Source organism: Pelodiscus sinensis, chromosome 24, assembly GCF_052426305.1.
Source record: "Pelodiscus sinensis isolate ZL-2025 chromosome 24, ASM5242630v1, whole genome shotgun sequence".
Lineage (NCBI taxonomy): Eukaryota > Metazoa > Chordata > Testudines > Trionychidae > Pelodiscus > Pelodiscus sinensis.
The window spans coordinates 19,000-33,858 of NC_143075.1; the positions used below are offsets into that span (position 1 = coordinate 19,000).

The 14,859-nt window shown below is 53.0% G+C and overlaps 1 long non-coding RNA gene across 3 annotated transcripts; it reads right to left on the minus strand.

The window, feature by feature from the left end:
* Positions 1–487: 487 nt before the first annotated feature.
* On the minus strand, positions 488–10,734 carry LOC142825719 (uncharacterized). 3 transcript variants are annotated; one of them, XR_016347799.1, is made up of 6 exons: positions 9,876–10,729; positions 9,462–9,611; positions 6,399–6,536; positions 2,965–3,225; positions 1,709–2,599; positions 488–1,170 (listed from the first exon to the last, which is right to left on the minus strand). It is a non-coding gene; the product is annotated as an uncharacterized LOC142825719 (long non-coding RNA). The 3 variants fall into 3 exon arrangements; XR_012900074.2 differs by having other exon boundaries at positions 1,709–3,225; positions 9,876–10,734; XR_016347798.1 differs by lacking the exons at positions 9,462–9,611; positions 9,876–10,729 and adding an exon at positions 8,499–9,453 and having other exon boundaries at positions 1,709–3,225.
* Between the last annotated feature and the right edge of the window lie 4,125 nt (positions 10,735–14,859).

Genomic DNA, 14,859 nt, shown 5'->3' on the forward strand with positions numbered 1-14,859 from the left:
CTTACAGTCCCCAGACTGGTGACCTTCCCAAACAGGCCACAAACCAGTCCCAAAAATAAATTGTTTGTTAACAAAGTAAAGTGCTTCCCTTACTGACTCTCACAGGTAGGAAGGGGGATGTCAAGCTGGAAGGGAGGGGGGAGGCTCAGGGCTGAGGGTGCCACCTGGATGACGAGCCCCTGCCACCCTCGCTGCGGAGGCCTGCTTGGAGATGGCTGCGCGTGCGGGCTGGGGCTGGGCAGGAGGTGCGGCTGTACCTGAGTCTGGGATGGCAGCGGGTGAAGGAGCATCGGAGGGTGAGGGGAGGGGTGGGGGGGGAGGGCAGGCTGAGCAGGAGGAGCAGGAACAGACACAGGACCGGGGAAGGCTATGGCCTCCCGGATAGCAGTGCAAATAGCAGTGCGCTGTGTTGAGGAAATCTCGCTCCCCTGGGGTACAGAGTCCCCAGAAGGGTCCGAGGCTGGAGGTCAAAGCAGTGAGGCAGGAGAGAAATCCAAAAGGAAAATTTTATTATGCATGCAGGCTGACAGCTACCAGAGTGAGAGCAGCAGCAGCCCTGAGAGAGAGTTTCCGGGATCCTTTATACAGTGTGTTCAGACAGTTTAGTTGTTGATTGTTTTCTTTAACATATCAAAGTCTCAGCAGAAGTACTCTAAGACATTTCTGTTCACACCAGCTGTGCTAGAAGTAAGTTTTACAGTACAAAGGCACATGAGAACCTGAGTGAGGAGTCTACAAGGCAAACTGTGACAAAGATAAGAGTTTACACAACAATTTGTGACAGACTAGGAGTCTCCATGAAGTTGAGATAGGCATTGTAAGGGTCTTGATTAGAGTTAAGATGATTTCTCTCTGTTACAGGGAGAGAGGCCTGGAAAACTTTTAACCCTTACAGCAGTTTTCTGTTAGAGAGTTTTGATTTCCTGCACAGTCCCTCCTTAGACACAATTGGAGTTTTTCTCCCACAGCTGCTGCACAAACTCGTCCAGCAAGCGACTGCACCTCTCTGTCTCTGCCTGCATCCTCTGATTACAGGTCTCCTGCATCCCTTGCAGGGCCGAGATGTGCTGACGCACCAGGTCCAAATACGTGCGCCAGTGCCGATGGGTTCCCTGCAGCCGTCTGGGAGGTGGGAGAGGTGTGGCCCCCCCACCCTCCTGGACAGCTGGGCTGGATGTGGAGGACAAGAGGGAAAAGTCATCAGTCATGCATGCTCACACTTTCCCTGAGAGACAGCATGCCCTCCTCAGCAGTCAGTGCCTGTCCTCTAGGATCAGCAGATGCTCATGTGGTCTCAGCAAGGAGTGGTATGCCCTGAGCAGCAGCCACAGCCTCCCTGAAGCCCAGACAGTGTGCAGGCCACCATCCTGCCCCCCTCCCCATGGCCAAGCAGCACAGACAAGTGCCAGGCCACAGTTGGGGTTCCCGCAGGTTGCTAAGAAGCCTGAAGCTGTGTGGCAATTCCCAGGGTCCCAAACCCCTGCCTGTACCTGGCATCAGTGTCTGTAGGAGCAGGTGGTTCCTCGCAGCCATGCGGGTGCAGGGGTAAGACATCCCTCCCTGAGGTCAGACGTCCCTCCCTGAGGTCAGCCATGTGTGTGTCCCCCTCCCCCCAGGATGTGATCAGCATGACATGTCACAGTACTGCACCATCCACTTTGCTCCCGCCTCCCCTGCCCTGTGTGTGATGGACCCTCACAGCACTCACCTGATGTTCCCTCCCCGGTGCCCAAAGTTGTCTGGGCAGGAACAATAGAGATGAAAGGTCTGGCAGGAGTGTCCACCAGGGCTTCTACCCGGAGGCCTTTATTTTCGACAAAAAATCTTCCCCGCATCCACACTTCCCTTATTTTGACAGATCTCTGTCAAAAATAGTGTTATTCCTCGTAAAACATAAAATGAGATTTACCGCTGTCAACAAAACCGCCGCATTCTGTTGATTTACTGTCAACAGAACGCGGCGGCTGTCTAGACGCAGGTACAGATTTTTCGAACAATCCCTGTAGTCTAGACACACCCCGAGTGTCAGAGTTGCTCCATTACAGAATTGTGCATGCATTGCCAAAAGTGGCCATCGAGTGTCAATGCTGTTGCAGCATTTTTACGCTAGGCAGTTAGGAGTTATGAAATAACAGGCTAATGACTCCTGTTTGTGATGAGGAATAACCCTCATGTAGAAATTGTTATTTTGAAATGTCTTCAGTATATATGCTCAGCTGTTCTTATTTAGAAATAACTACTCCCCAGAGTCATTCAAAGTAATTACTTCCCAGTGCTTCCTGAGACTCTAAATCAATGTAGTACGTCAACATTAGGGGAGCCTGACTCAGACTAATTTCAAGGCTTCCCTGTAGTTTGGATGTTCTATTTCAAAGTAGTTAGCTTATTCTGACATAAGTGTGCAGTGTAGACATTGTTCAAAATAATTTTAAAAGATTCAAGGTATAACTGCCTAACTAAGTACTGAAGGAAAACTGCAAATTTCCATTTGCTCTTAGTCTGCATTGCACTAGCTGGCTTCCAGCCCTAGTGATGGGCTCAAGGCTTTAGTCTCTGCCACAAGTCAGCCATTCTTTCATGAATCCAATGCCACTGAGAACTGAAAAGAGAATGAGAGGAGACTTGTAAACTCGACCACCACTAGTGGTCAAAACACAGACATAAACATGTGCATCACCTAACTGCTGGTCACTGGAGACCCCTTCTTTATTCCTCTCCAGCCTATCCAGGTCCTAAAATGCTCATAATTTATAAGAAACTATGACCATCTCCACTTCACCACACCCTCAGTCCACTATACCCACACCCTACCCAGAATACTGGAGAACAATGTGATGATGTCCAGTGATTACACGGACAGATGCTCTGTAGTTTGTCGTCCCTCCCTCCACATCGCTGTATTTGAAGGGCAGCGACCCACGTGCAGCTACTTACGGAGAGGAAAGGACAATCCCAGACAATTACCAGCCACAGGCAGAGCTCTGCCTTCCCCAGGATCCGTCCCATGGAAATCACAAGCATCTCTCTACTCGCAAGGAGGCACCTCGCTGCACAGACACTGGCTGAAGATAATTTCACAAAACATACACCAGCTCCTACACCGTCACGAGAGAGCTCCTCAGCTCCACTGTCAATAGGAACAACAGGTGACTCAGACTCACTTCAGGCAGATGCCCCTCATCTAGCTGGATCTCCAGAGTGGCTCCGATTGCCTACAGCAGGCCTCTGCAAGAACAGCAAATAACCCATGGAAGAAGTATCACTGCCAAAAATGCTACAGCTGCATGAGACCGTCCAGTACCTCCCTCTCTCTCCAACCCTTTCTACAACATGGCTGTTCCGCTATAAGACACAGACTGAACACCAACGGGTCAGTTGGCTGTAGCTCCCCACTGACATCAGGATTATGCCAAGAGACACACTCATCTTCCATGCGCTCAAGTCCAAGCCAGTAAGAATGCAAACACACCTCACATGCCACTTCCTCTCTTTTTTCTGTTGTGTTGGCTAACACGGATTCATATGCTCTTGTGTTGCCCAAACGTCCAGTTTTGTGAGACCCCTTTTTAACTCATTCCTACCAGCTTTGGATTAGGGATGTTAAAGACGAGTCTATCCCCATAAGCAAATGCTTATGGGATAGTTGTCTGTTGACTAGTCAGCTAGTCGATTCCCCACACCTTGCTGCCTCTCTGAGATTGAAGTACTCCTTCCCCCCTGCCCCAGCTTTCTAAGTGGCAGCTCTGCGGCAGCTGCCCCTTTGAAAAGCCACCTCCACACGTTTAAAGGGGCAGCCATGGACCCCGGGGTCAGCTGAGAACTCCCCAGCTGATCCCCAGCTCTGCGTAGCATTTCCCCAGCTGGCCCCAGGTTCCACACGGCATGACCTGGGGCTCCTCATGGCATGCAGCACGCCATGGAGCCTGGGATCAGTGGGGGACTCAGAGTCCCCAGCTGAACCCAAGCTCCACTACTTTGAAATGCACAAGAGTCCCTGCTGGGCTCTTGTACTTTTCAAAGGAGGAATGGGGAAGTGCCTATCAACTTTGATTTAGTCACTATTTATCCCTTTAGTCTCTCCTTTTTCAAGAACATTTGTGAGACGTTTAATAGCAGTGGTCCAAATGCAGATCCCAAAAGCATAACACTCATTCCTACTCTCCCCGTCATAGCCACCAGGCTGCTGGTCAGTCCTCGTGGTTAAGGGGTTATCCTAGCCAGATATTTGGTCAGCCAATAACAATACAGGTAGGGATTTCAAACTGGGAACAAAGCAATTTTTAACTTTTTCCTCCTCTGTCTGAGGCAGAGTGGGTTCTTCCAGGTAACAGGGAGCTGCGAGGCTGTCTTGCTCTCTCTAAGAAAAGTCTTTTCACAATATGTAAGTAGGGCAAAGTTTAATTAATCTATCAGGTTTTTAATTGTTTTATGGTTTAGGAATTTCAAATTGATGTTAAAAGTGTTTTTTTTTCCTCTTTGAAGCTTTCTAACCCACAGAATTGTCTCTGGCTACGTCTAGACTGGCATGATTTTCCAGAAATGGTTTTAACGGAAAAGTTTTCCGTTAAAAGCATTTTCGGAAAAGCGCGTCTAGATTGGCACGGACGCTTTTTCGCAAAAGCGTTTTTTGCGGAAAAGCATCCATGCCAATCTAGACGTGCTTTTCCGCAAAAAAGGCCTGATCGCCATTTTCGCGATCGGGGCTTTTTTGCGGAAAACAAAGCTGAGCTGTCTATACTGGCCCTTTTGCGCAAAAGTTTTGCGCAAAAGGACTTTTGCCCAAATGGGAGCAGCATAGTTTTCCGCAAGAACACTGACATGAGATCGTCAGTGCTTTTCCGGAAAAGCAAGTGGCCAGTGTAGACAGCTGGCAAGTTATTCCAGAAAAGCGGCTGATTTTCCGGAATAAGTGGCCAGTATAGACACAGCCTCTGAGTATACAAATTGTTGGCCCTTGCCATCTAGCTACCTTAACTATACTTGCAATGGTAGTATTGTTTTGATAATAAACCTATAGCAGGTTAATTAGAAAAGAAAAACTTTTTATTTTGGTGTCCTAGTTTTATCTGTAAGCACTCTGTCTGACTGGCTGGGAGACAGCTAACACAGACTGCAGCTTGTTTTTCTCTTTTCTTTTTCAAGCTCTGAGGGGAAAAAGAGCTTGAGGTACCCCTGAGGTTTTAGGGAGGAGGTTTCCTAAGTGATCTCATCCCTAGTTTTCTTGGACTACTTGGGTGATGGCAGTGGATATTCCCTAAAATTTGGGTTTTAGGATTTTGGGGGGAAGTTTTTGTACCAAAGCCTGGAGAGATCAGGTTTTGGGGTACTTTTGCAGGCCCCTGCTCCTGCATTTGTTGTGCCACAGTGGGTTACCCCCCCCCCATCTTTTACGGGGAGTACCCAGCAATGTTTTTATGAGGATCTAACAATACTTCAACTGCTTGAATGTCCGTCCATTTGTTATAAAGAACGAGAGGGGCGGGGTGATTTAAGCATAATAAAGTCCATGCCCCAAAGGCAAAGCCGCATCAGCTCAAACTCTGTTGCATTTAAGAACTGCCTCTGGAGTTAGGACATGAGCTTTAAGCACACCTCATGTATGAAATCCAGGGTTTCAAACTCAGGAGGGGGGCTACTGCCCTCCTACCCCATTTCTCTACCCAATTCTACACCCATAGGACCAAGGGCACCTACCCCCCTCAAACAATGGTGCCCTTGGCCTTATGGGTGGAGAAAGGGCAGGGTTAGGAGTGCACATTGCCATGGGCTGGGGGTGTTAAAAGGAAGAGAAAAGAGGGGTTGAGGGATCCACTGGATGGACGGGTGGACTGGAAGGATCAAGAGCGTGTTGGGCTGGGGGCCGTTAGGGAGGAAGAGGAGGGTGGGTGAGGGGGTCCTTATGTGTTGAAAGATGAATGGGGAGAAGGTAGGGTGAGGGTTGAGGTGAGCTGGGAGGTGGCTGTGACGGACCGGGCCAGGTCTTGGCACAGCTGAGGGCGTCCGCTCAGGGCGAATTGCTCAAAACTCGGGGCTCCTTACAGCCCCAGACTGGAAGCCTTTCCCAAATAGGCCATAAACCGGTCACACTGAGTGCTTTAGCTGCCAATCTGGCCAGCCAGAAGCCTCACGAGCAAAACCCCTCAGACACCCCAGCTCTCCCTGTACCACAATTAGCCCCAGGCCTGCACACAGGTGAGGGGGTTGTAGAACCCAATCTCACCTTCCCCGAACGGGTCTTTCTGGTCCCAAAGAACCAGCCACAAATCCCCGGTCACTTTACACTCTGGATCTTACCCACAAGATCACGCTGGGCCAATCCTTTAGAATCTGAAATCTAAAGGTTTATTAATAGAAGAAAGAAAAGCATGAGAGTAAGGTTGTTAAGGCAAATACATTACATGCACCAGTCACCGAGTTCTCGATGCAGGCTCTCAGCAGAGATGTTATAACTGCTATCTTAAAGGTCTCTGGTGTTCATCCTATGTCAGGATGGGTCAGCAATCCTCCTCGGCTCTCTGTTCCTTGCAAGGCTGCATCTAGGATCAGTAGCAGAATTGAAAACAAGATGGAGTCCGCCTCATGGCACTTGTATATCTCCCCGGTACCTTCCAAGTGGAGCAGGTCACATGGTCGAATGACTTAGCTCTGTTTCATATGTCAGCAGCCATTTTGCCCTGGCTGGGTTGCATGTTCCCAGACACAGTCCTCAGGTGTGTATTGGGCACCTTGAGAGCCATTATCCCTGGACCAGTGCTAATTAGCATACTCATTCAACGGACAATCCTCCTTTACAACAGGCAGTGCAGGCCAATATCAGCACAGACTCCATATTCATAACTCCACACACAGATATCATACAAGTACATGAGTAGCATATACAGAATCAGTAGAACATGACTTTCATTTGACATCTCGCATGGCCCCCTTTGTATAGACTTTGGGGCAAACACCTCCCCCCAATTGGTGCAGCAGTGATCTGGCTGCTCCCCTTAAAATCCACTAACGTGACACCCAGACAAAAGACCACAGCCTCTGCTTTCCTCTTCCTTTGAGGCCACTCCCTACCACCCACTGCTCGGACTTAAGGACAAAAGCAATTGTGTAACTGTTTAACTTCAAAAAGATCTCACCAAATGTAGTGATTGGGCAACAAAATAGCAAATGAAATTTGATGTGGATAAGTATAAAGTAACGCACATTGGAAAAAATAACCCCAACTATACATACCATATGATGAGGGCCAATTTAGCTACAACTAATCAGGAAAGATATCTTGGAGTTATCGTGGATAGTTCTCTGAAAATGCAGTATGCGGTCAAAAAAGCAAATAGGATGCTAGTAATTATTAAAAAAGGGATAGAAAATAAGATGAAGACTTCCTTAATGCCCCTATATAAAACTTCTGTACAAAGTGTTCAAGATGTGGGCGTACTATATGTGGTCTCCTCACCTCAAAAAGATACTGTACTTTGGCATTAGAAAAGGTTCAGAAAAGGGCAACTAAAATGAAGTATAAAACTATGGTACGCCATATCTTCAGTACTGTGTACAGATGTGGTCTCCTCACCTCAAAAAAGATATTTTGGCTTTGGAAAGGGTTCAGAAAAGGGCAACTACAATGATTAGGGGTTTGGAACAGGTCGCATATGAAGAGAAGCTAAAGAGACTAGGACTTTTCAGCTTAGAAAAGAGGAGACTGAGGGGGATATGACAGAGGTCTATAAAATCATGAGTGGTGTGGAGAAGGTGAATATAGAAAAGTTCTTTACTTGTTCCCATAATATAAGAACTAGAGGACCCCAAATGAAATGAATGGGTAGCAGGCTTAAAACTAATAAGCGAAAGTAGTTCTTCTCACAGCACATAGTCAACCTGTGGAATTCCTTGCCAGAGGATGCTGTGAAGGCTAGGACTATAACAGAGTTTTAAAAAAAAAACTAGATAAATTCATGGAGGTTACGTCCATAAAAGGCTATTAGCCTGGGGGAAGGAAGAAATGGTGCCTCTGGCCTCTCTTTGTCAAAGGCTGGAGATGGATAGCAGGAGACAAATTGCTTGATCATTGTCTTCGGTCCACCCCCTCTGGGGCATCTGGCACTGGCCACTGTTGGCAGACAGGCTACTGGGCTAGATGGCCTTTTGGTCTGACCCAGTATAGCCATTCTTATGTTCTTATCAGTATCAGAAGTGCACCGATGGATACGGAGCACGTAGCTCCGCGGAATCTGGTGCTTCAGGGGCGATGACTTAAAAGCCAGCTCCCCACGTGCACAGGCTCTCACCTCCGCCCAGCCCTTGCTGACTCTGTATTAGAGACAGCAAGGGGGAGGGAAGCGTGTGTAGTTGTCAGGATTAACCGATAAGCCCAGGCTTATCAGTTAATCGTATACACGACTATACGCTAACATCCCATTCACCGACTGTCACTGTTAGCATTTCTGTAACGGACTAAGTGCACTGCCGGGAGCAGGTACGCCTTGAGAGGCCTCCAAGCTTACCCAGTACATGGAGAGACCTTTTCTCAAAGGCCCAGCTTCTGATGGGTTTGGTCCTCCTTCTGGGATGCCACCGGATGTGCTGGGATTTCACTGAGACTACTTGCTCCACTAGCCTCTCCCTGTTTTGCTGACTTAGGCTCTCTGGCCTCTGGGAGCCCGCGCAGGTTGGGACGCACCAAGTGTAGAAACACAGAGTCTGCAAACAGCTCTCTACGGTAAGGCTTAGCTAGAAAATCGTCCAGCACTCAATTGCAGTTCCCCTCCGGAAAGTACACCCAAAATAATATTATCTGACGAGGGAGAGAAATCACTACAATGTAAGCTCATACGTTTGCCCATCCCCTCAATGAGGAGTAACATACGCACAACTTCTCCCGCTCCCCTCCTGCTGTTAGAAATTACACAAACTACATTTGTTTTATTAAAATCTAGCTTTTACAGTTGAGAGATTGCTGTTGTTTATCAAAACAAAATAAAGCACGCATACCGTGTATGGGTGTAGGCATGGATGGAGGAAGGGCAGCGTTAGGAGTGCAGGTTGCCATGGGATGTGGGTGTAGAAAGGAAGAGAAGGGGGGTGGGACCCAATGGATGGGAGCATGGATTGGAAGGGTCTGGAGTGTGGGATGGCATGGGATGGGGGCTTGTTGAGGAGGAAGAGGAGAGTGGTTGAGGGAGTCCTTACCTGCGGAAGGAGGGCTGGGGGGAAGGTAGTGATGGGGGTCACATGGCAGGTGGGATGGGATTGTGGGGGGAGGGACTGTGGGTTGGGAAGGGAAGAAACAGGGCTGAAGGGTCCTATAGATGGGGGAAAGGTAGGGATAGGGATAGAGTGTGGGATGGGGAGTGTTCTAGGCAGGAAAAAGAGGGGCTGATGGAAACATGAATGGAGGGATGCTGTCTAAGCGAACATGACATCCCTTCCTAGACCCGAGTGGGCCATAAGCCGAGAGATTTCCAGACCCGACACTTATCTCCCTGTCAGCGATGGCTGCTCCGCTCCCGGCCGGACGGTTCTCGCCTCGCTTCGACCAAGCTCCCGAGCTCCCTGTTCTCGTTTCCGTTCCATCCCCAGACGGGAGGACACCGGAAGGGTGGACTTCTTATCGCTAGCTACCGAACAGAGCAGAGGGGAAAAAACAAACAAACAACTTAGCTTTTCAGTCCGCAAGGACGCGGCAACGCTTCTCCTCCCACCATCGGCCACCCCCTCCCGCTGCCACTCCAGGAACGTGGAGAGAACGGAGGCCTTGAATCTCTATCCACGCTCTGTTGAACCGCCTACCCCCCCTTCACCAGGCTCCGTGCCCCAGCAGGAAGCTCTCTGCCTCAGAAGAAACATACTGCCAGGACGCTTGAAGATTTCAAACCACGCACCTCTTACTCACACAGAGCCATGGGAAGGCCGAACGCTGAGGACCCTTCACGTGTTCCGAGAATCACGTCCAGGCAGCTCAAGTCCATCTCGGACGATTTCTTCTCCGCCCACGGCCACGCACTGATTCCTCTGCAAGGGTGGCCAAAAAAGCCCAGCGTGAGCTCTCACTCACTAAGGACTGTGGCTGTGGGAATTCTATCCTTTAGCCCTTTCCCCCCGTCTCGCCTATGTATCGGGCCCTCTACAAGAAAACTGAGTCAGTCAGCCATGACGCATCACCGCTCTCCCTTGCGCGACTGGCGTACCTGCAGAATTCCCGTTGGCTCCTGAGCCCTTAACCCTTGGAGATTCTCACCTGGAATGCCTGCAAGTGTGCTGTACAAGGACACGGCAGAAGCAGAGCAAGGACAAAGACACAGACAGAAACAGACAGACAGAACGTATTGGCCAATACGAGAGAGCAACAAGAGAGAAACACATAAGAGGCAGTCAGAAACCTTACCACCTTGCGTCTTCCTCCTCGAGCCAAGCGTCTGCTGAGAAGGACACCGTGTTCCAGAGAAACCAGCACCCCTGACAAACGGAAGCCCTGTTTCTCCCACTACCAAGGAAGCACCTCGGGAACCTCCGCTCGGACTCGCTGTCTAAGCAAACGTGACTTCCCTTCCTAGACCCGAGTGGGCCGTAAGCCAAGAGATTTCCACACCCGACACTTATCTCCCGGTAAGCGATGGCTGCTCCGCTCCCAGCCGGACGGTTCTCGCCTCGCTTCGACCAAGCTCCCGAGCTCCCTGTTCTCGTTTCCGTTCCATCCCCAGACGGGAGGACACCGGGAGGGTTGACTTCTTATCGCTCGCTACCGAACACAGCAGAGGGGAAAAAACAAACAAACAACTTAGCGTTTCAGTCCGCAAGGACGCGGCATCGCTTCTCCTCCCACCATCGCACCGCAGCCTCCCACCGTCGGCCACCCCCTCCCGCTGCCACTACAGGAACGGGGAGTGAAAGGAGGCCTTGAATCTCTATCCACGCTCTCTTGAACCGCCTACTGCCCCTTCACCAATCCCTAAGCCACCAGGCTCCGTGCCCCAGCAGAAAGCTCTCTGCCTCAGAAGAAACATACTGCCAGGACGCTTGAAGATTTCAAAGCACGCACCTCTTACTCACACAGAGCCATGGGAAGGCCGAACGCTGAGGACCCTTCCCGTGTTCCGAGAATCACGTCCAGGCAGCTCAAGTCCATCTCGGACGCTATCTTCTCAGCCCACGGCCACGCACTGATTCCTCTGCAAGGGTGGCCGAAAAAGCCCAGCGTTAGCTCTCACTCACTAAGGTCTGTGGCTGTGGGAATTCTATCCTTTAGCCCTTTCCCCCCGTCTCGCCTATGTATCGGGCCCTCTACAAGAAAACTGAGTCAGTCAGCCATGACGCATCACCGCTCTCCCTTGCGCGACTGGCGTACCTGCAGAATTCCCGTTGGCTCCTGAGCCCTTAACCCTTGGAGATTCTGTGACGTAGTGGGGGTACTTGCTGGGCTGTGGTGACCCCTGCTGTCTGGAGCAAGACCCAGCAGGGAAAGCCTCACTAGGCAGAGGTAATGCCAAACTTGTTGAACCAGTGGCCAGACACCCCCCATGGAGAGGAACAAAGGAAGGTGGATGCTGCCCTGGCTGGGGGGCAGGGCTGGAAGTTAGTTAGTGAGTTGCTGGCTGGAAGGCAGAGAAGAAGGAGCATGGAGTAGAGCCTAGGGGAAGGGGCTGGAGTTTAGGGGCCCAGTCTCCCCCATCTCAAGGGGGCCTGAGGCATCCTAGCCCAGTTCCTGTAACCAGATTACATCTGTGCTGCGCTGTGCTGGAGGAGCAATAAGCCACCCTCAATTCCACTGGCTGGTGCAGTCTGTTTGTGCCATTTCGGGGTGCAGGAGACGGGGAACCCCCAACGCGCCGTCACACTGGTGTCAGAAGTGGGATGCACTGCACCCCGTGGATGGAGCTTCCAGCGGCGAGCGACAAGGCGCTGTAGAAGCAAGAGCCCTGGAGCCAGGCGTGCTGGAGACAGAGCGAAGCGGTTCCTGGGAATCGTGGGGCGCTGCAGCACTAGACTGGTGAGTCTGCACCGAGGGGACCAGCGGGCAGATGGCCTATGCCCAACTCTTGAAGGCAGAGCTGGTGGGGCTGTGCAGAGAGAGGGGCTTGCCTGTGCAGAAAGCAACCAAGGCCCAGCTGATTGCCCAGCTGGAAGAGAATGACCAGCCACAGGGCCAGGATCTTGTCCCCAGGGGAAGCAGCCAGACCCCCCCTGAGAGTGTGTCAGGCTCAGAGAGGGGGATGAGCGCTGGAACCCAACGGAGAGATGAGACAGCGTCTCCCGGGAGGCCTGCAAGTAATAGCCCATCTAGGGCAGGGGCCAGCCCAGCGGAGCTGCGGCGGCTGGAGATCCAGCTGCGGATCAAGGAATTGGAAGGACAGGACCGAGAGAGGGACCGCCAGGACCGAGAGAAGGAGCGCCAAGATCGAGAGAGGCAGCGACAGCATGAGCTGGCCATGGCAGAGCGGAGAACCGGCGGGGCCCCGGCTGCGCCAAGTGCGGATGGGCCCCAAGGTCCCAGGACTGCCAGACGCTTGGAGAGGCTCATGGTGGCCCAATTGAAGGACATGGGCGACATAGACGGGTTCCTCAGTGCCTTTGAGAGGGCCTGTGGACTGCAACGGGTCCCCCCAGCTGACTGGCTGCAGGAGCTCGTCCCCGCACTGAACCAGGAGGCGGCCGGAGTGCTCAGTCAGCTGGAGGACCTACAGCCAGGGGATTACAACCGAGTCAAGGAGGCCCTGCTGCACAAGTTCGGGCTGATCCCCGAGATGTACAGGAAGAAGTTCCGGGGGGTACAGAAAGGGCCACGGGAGACCTATGTGGATCTGGCCTCCCGCCTGTCGCAATACTGCCGCAAGTGGGTGTCTGGAGTCGGAGCCCAGACCCCAGAGGAGCTGCTCAAGCTGGTCATGATGGAGCAGTTCTATGAAGCGTGCCCACCCAAACTGAGGCTGTGGCTCAAGGACCGGAGACCAGAGAACCCCCAGGAGGCCGGGAGACTGGCGGATGAGTTCACGGAGAGCCGGTCCGGGTGTGAACGGGAGTCCCGGAGAGAAAGGGAACTGCACAGAGACCGGATCTCGGCTGAGCGACGGAGGGAGTCAACTACGGGGCGAGACCAAGGAACAGGTCGTCTGCGCCCCAGAGAACCAGCCAGGCCCTGGACAGAGACAGCCCAAAGCCTAACTTGCCAGCGCTGTGGGCAAAAAGGCCACAAGAGGGCTCAGTGCACCATGTCCCAGGACCGGGGACTTTCTAGGGTTAACTGGCTGGGGCGGGAGGAAGGGCAGGCTGCCCCAGAGGCAGGGGCTGGCCGGCAAACCTCAGCTCAGAGAGAGGGGAAGGATGCTCAGTGCACCTCCCCTGGGAGGTCTGATTCTCAGGAGGCGGATTTCTCCGTGTACCGGGTGGGGGCAGGACGGCCCCTGCGGAGCGAGTGCCTCATACCCCTGGAGGTGGATGGTAGGAAGGTGACGGGCTTCTGGGACACTGGGGCGGAGATGACTCTGGCCCGATCCGACATAGTGGCCCCAGACCGGATACTACCCCACGCGCAGCTGACCCTGAAGGGCATAGACGGGTCCCCGTTTAAGGTGCCTGTAGCCAGGGTGCATCTGAAATGGGGGGCCAAGGAGGGCCTCAAGGAAGTGGGGGTGCACCCGCACTTGCCCACCGAGGTGCTGATGGGGAATGACCTAGAGGAGTGGCCCCATGAATCCCAGCGGGCTCTAGTCACTACCTGGAGCAAGAGCCAGCGGGGGGCTGACAACGTGGGTCCAGGGAAGGACTCCGGGCAGCGTCCTCAGGGTCCCATCCCAGTGGACACGGGGTCCAGCCAGGCTGGGACTCCGGACCTAGGCAAAGGTGGGGAACAGGTCCCGATCCCTGCCTCAGCAGCTGAATTCCAGGCTGAGGTGCAGGCAGACCCCTTCTTGCAGAGGCTGAGGGACCAGGCTGGCCTCCGTGCAGCTCAGCCCCGGGGGAGAGGTGGCCAGGAGAGATTCCTGCGGGAGCGTGGACTCCTGTTCCGGGAATGGCTTCCCCCCAGGAGGGTGAGGGCATGGAGGGTCCAGCGGCAGCTGGTCGTCCCCCGAAAGTATCGCCTCAAGCTTCTGTATTTGGCCCACGACGTCCCCGTTGGGGGCCACCGGAGGATCCGGAGCACCCGGCTGAGGCTGCTCCAGCACTTCTATTGGCCGGGAATCTTTACAGCCGTGCAGCGGTACTGCCGGTCCTGTGACTCCTGCCAGAGGGGCGGGAAGGCCCAAGACAGTAGGAAAGCGGCTTGGGGGTTTCTACCCCAGATAAAGGACCCTCTGGGCTTGCTGAGAGAGTTATGGGAGGGGAAGACCTCCCTGGATGGAGCATCGGGGATGGAAGCCGCCCTGGCTGTCCAGAGAAGGCTCACGGGGCTCATGGCCCCGGCCCGAGAGACCCTGGCCAGTGGAAGGGTGGGAGTGACCCCCGAGGACAGGCCTGTGCCAGTCGCCCTGGAGCGGGGCGGCGAGTGGACAGAGGGAAGCCAACTCATGTGGGTCCTCACCACGGCCGGTCCGAGTCAAGGGGAGCACCCATGTCCCCAGGGCGGGTTCCCACACAGAGGACCCGAACTTCCCTAGGTCACGAGCGGAGTGACCCTGCTCAGTTCGCTCTCGGAGGGGGGAGAACTGTGACGTAGTGGGGGTACTTGCTGGGCTGTGGTGACCCCTGCTGTCTGGAGCAAGACCCAGCAGGGAAAGCCTCACTAGGCAGAGGTAATGCCAAACTTGTTGAACCAGTGGCCAGACACCCCCCATGGAGAGGAACAAAGGAAGGTGGATGCTGCCCTGGCTGGGGGGCAGGGCTGGAAGTTAGTTAGGGTATGTCTACACTAGAAAGTTAGTTCGAACTAAC